Below are 4089 nucleotides of genomic sequence, written 5' to 3' on the forward strand. Positions count from 1 at the left end.
CATCCAGGTTGTAGGTAAATGATAATTCAAAACCAAAAGAACCAGATATAATACGTTTTGAGACTAAGAGAAGGAAATACAATTTGTGGTGAAGGGATTGAGGTGAAAAAACTGAGAATAAGGATGATGATAGTAGTGAAGAAAAATATGAAAGTGGAGATGGTGAAGATATTTTGCGGTAGTCTATGTTCCACGAAGACAAGAAACTGAAGTGAATCAAGTACAAAGAATTGGTGTTGGACTAAGCTTTACACCTGGACGAAATGTTTGAAAAAGTAAAAATAAAACCTTGAATATAGGAGTATTGAATCATACAAAAGTACAATATTTACATAAGCTCCCAGAGACCCAAGGAAGGCCTCGAAGTCCTATAGGATGTCCAACAGGATATTCAAAGGAGTATGCTCAAGGAGATACTCATTAATCAATTGGTGGGCAATATTTAGAAAGAAAAGTGACCCAAGACTGGAAAAATGCAAATGCGATCCCATTTTATAAAGGAGGAAATGAAATTCTCTAATTTAGGTCAGTGTTATTGGCCAATGTGATAGTTAAATTGTGTGAGAGGATTGTGACTATCATTCATTTTATATTATTTGTTCATTTGTTTTGTTATCATTTGTCTGTTTGTTTATCATTATTTGCTTGATACTCATTTATTATTAGTTATATGTCAACTTATTATTATTTACTATTTACCTGTTTGTTTATTATTCAACTATACCTATGCATTTATTTATGTATTTTATTTAGCATTATTTACATTATTATAGTTTTTATTATTCTATTTATTTATTTATGTATTTATTTATTTATGTATTTATCATTATTATATTTTCTTCGCATCCGACCTATATATGGACCAAAAGGTCTCCTATCGGCATGCTCCGCCTTTGTAATCCTTTGTAATCCTTTGTAAATATTAGGAGAAAATGGGGGTCTTGGATGATAACAATGACATTTCCTTTTCGTCTCACAACTCAAACAGGTTGACCTTGGTTGACCTTACTGTAGCTTTTACGGTGAATTATATAAAAGAACGAACTCCTTCACAAAACACCAGACCACCTTCGGGGATCCCTCCAAACCATTAGAATGATAAAAGGGGACAGACCACTCTAAGTGTAGCAGAAACTGTTCCGGTTATTAAACCAGTATCTCGGAAGTACAATGGTGGATGGGGTATCAGCACAAGCCTTGAATAAATAAAACTTCAATATGTCAAAAGGTTCGAGAGGATACTGTTTTCATACTGCGCTCTAACTTGGAACTGACAGAGAATTGTTGTGTAGGAATGAGCACTTTTTGAATTACCTAACGCCTACTTATGTTTCTGCAGGCCCCTGTCGACTCATTTATGTTGTCTCTGTTGCCTTTGTTGTCAAAAGAAGAAGGAGGAGAAGAAGAAAAAAAACAAAAAAAAAAACAATGTATGTATTTTTATGTTCTAGAGCGTTGGTATATAAGCACTATATATACGCAATTATCTAAAAACATGGTGTGACAAAAACCGAGGGTGATAGAGAAATGATGAAAACATATTTGGATTCACCTTACAAAATTACACCAAAAAATATACACGGGACAAAATCATTATTGATCAGAGTAACCAGTTTTAGTTTTTGATAACGGAAGATCCAGTGTATCTAACATGTTAATTTTCTATTCAAGATTTCTTGATGTACTGTAAGAATACAGGTTTGCTAATTTGAAGATTTAACTTGAATGAAGATGAAGTATGTTGTTCTGTTTCCGAAAACGTCAAAGTGGCCAAAGACTGAAAAATGAAAAAAAATCCACTTCCTTCCACGTCCCCACGCAAATGTCATTTCAGGAACACACCTGTAAAGTATTCCGTGAACTACCATTAAAAATATGGCCTTGTGATGTAAGATATACTGCTGAAACCAAAATGAATGTTAAATAAACTTTATATCACTCAGGAGGAAAACCGCAATTTCACCAAACGTGTTCACATCTGTCTATTGCTAATGTAGGCGCCATGTATATAAATGTATACCCATATTTTATTCTGTACCATGCGAATGGTTCTAAATAAGGGAAGCCTTCCACAGTCTAGATTTATCTCTGCCTAGTACGCGCCTCATAGCGAGTGTCGCTAGCAGTTTCAGTCAGCTGGGATGATGGTCGTCAGTGAGGACGTCGATTCCGTCATGCGAGGAAAGGCGGCGGCAATGCTGATGCTTATTTAGGCTCGCGCCGGGGGTTTTGGTAAGGTTATGATGACCAACCACAAAATGCATCCACGACTACATCTGTTACAATCTCACGGATGGACACGCACACGGTGTACGCACACACACGTACTGTGATTCATGGTTGTAAGCACACGCTTATATAGCGTGTTGCATATGCTTTCTGTTGGGAGAGAATTAGGTTTTACATAAACTTGCGCGAGCGTACACACACACACACACACACACACACACACACACACACACACACACACACACACACACACACACACACACACACACACACACACACACACACACACACACACACACACACACACACACACACACACACACACACACACACACACACACACACACACACACACACACACACACACACACACACACACACACACACACACACACACACACACACACACACACACACACACATACACACACACACGCATACACGCAGACACAAACATCTGGTCGAAGAGAGATGGTACCAAAACAAAATTATCTTTTTTTTTCAGAGACTACTAATTTGTATGATTATAAAAAATGACAGCTGTTGTAAATCAGTAGGATAGATTTACAAAATGTTTACGTAGAGATGGGATGATGCTTCACAGCTGATACAGTTCAATTAGATAAAGAGTTAGGAATATTTCTAGTCAATGCACTCTAGGACAATGAATGAAGAGTACAATCCATTAGATAATGCTTCCGTAAACGGGAGTGGTCAATTGTGTCACTCTCAAAAGCAATTATCGTTGGTATTCTTGAGAGTGTGGTGATACAACTATTCATTCATAGTATGAGTAGGTGCGGATACGCTCGTGTCCCTTCTTACCTTGCCTTACCCAATACTGCCTTTTGTTATCACAGAACCTTTGGAGCGTCTTTTGCTGACCTGGTGCCCGAAACGCTCATTTGACTGTCAAAGGGTTCTGTTCCAAGAAATCTTTTTGAATTTTTCGGTCACCCAAGACAAAGATTTTAGTAATGATGAACATCGTTTCTGGGATTGAAATATATATATATATGTTGACTATATTATGACAAATAAGACTGAAGTGGAAGAAGCAGACGAGGAGTAATGGGAGAATTTCACGCTTTAACGTTTCGACCCGCAGGGTCTTGATCACAAAGCGTTAAAGCGTGAAATTCTCCCATTACTCCTCGTCTGCTTCTTCCACCTTCAGTCTTATATATATATATATATATATGTATATATATACATACATACATATACATATATATATATATATATGCATATATACATATATATATATATATATATATATATATATATTACGCCCTCTCTGAAGGACAGAACAAAATAGAATTTTTTCGGGGATATGTGTCATAGAAAATGTACGTGCCACTATTAGATATTTCTTTTAGATGTAGAGATGAAGAATGATAAGCTGAAATATCGACTATTTTCGATTCATGGCCATGATGGTGTACAGCAAAAAACGTGCCTATCATGACAATTTTAATATAGTGTGTGTACTTTGATATCGTTATATGTTTCGTATACGTCTTGTATCCTTGTGGTCAGATGTGAGTATCTGATACAGTGTTCTTGCACATATGAGTAGATTGTAGTACCCACTGCCGCACTCCACGCCTTTTTCTCTACGACAAAACACTTTGCAAACTCACTTGTTACCTTTTGTCTTGCTGGGTGCGGGTTTGTATTACGGCATGATTCCCACGTGTAAGGTTTTGTAGGCAAATCTTAACAGATTCGTTTTTGTTTTCCAGCATAACTGAAGTTGTACCAATACGCTGATACAGGGTATAAATTCAGATTTTAAATCATAATAGTCTAGTGAGAGAAAATCGCTATCACTTTCAAAATAGGTATGCAGTTACATCT

The 4089-nt window shown here is 36.7% G+C and overlaps 1 protein-coding gene across 1 annotated transcript in view; it reads left to right on the forward strand.

The window, feature by feature from the left end:
* LOC143029608 (uncharacterized) overlaps positions 1 to 2383 on the forward strand; it is a 15248-nt gene extending 12865 nt beyond the window's left edge. Inside the window, exon 4 of the mRNA XM_076192338.1 lies at positions 1 to 2383. This exon is cut by the window's left edge and continues 1632 nt beyond it. The gene's annotated coding sequence lies outside the window, so the exon portion shown is untranslated.
* The last annotated feature ends 1706 nt before the right edge of the window (positions 2384 to 4089 follow it).

The sequence above is a fragment of the Oratosquilla oratoria genome, chromosome 11, assembly GCF_046742065.1.
Source record: "Oratosquilla oratoria isolate Oo_2021 chromosome 11, ASM4674206v1, whole genome shotgun sequence".
NCBI lineage: Eukaryota > Metazoa > Arthropoda > Malacostraca > Stomatopoda > Squillidae > Oratosquilla > Oratosquilla oratoria.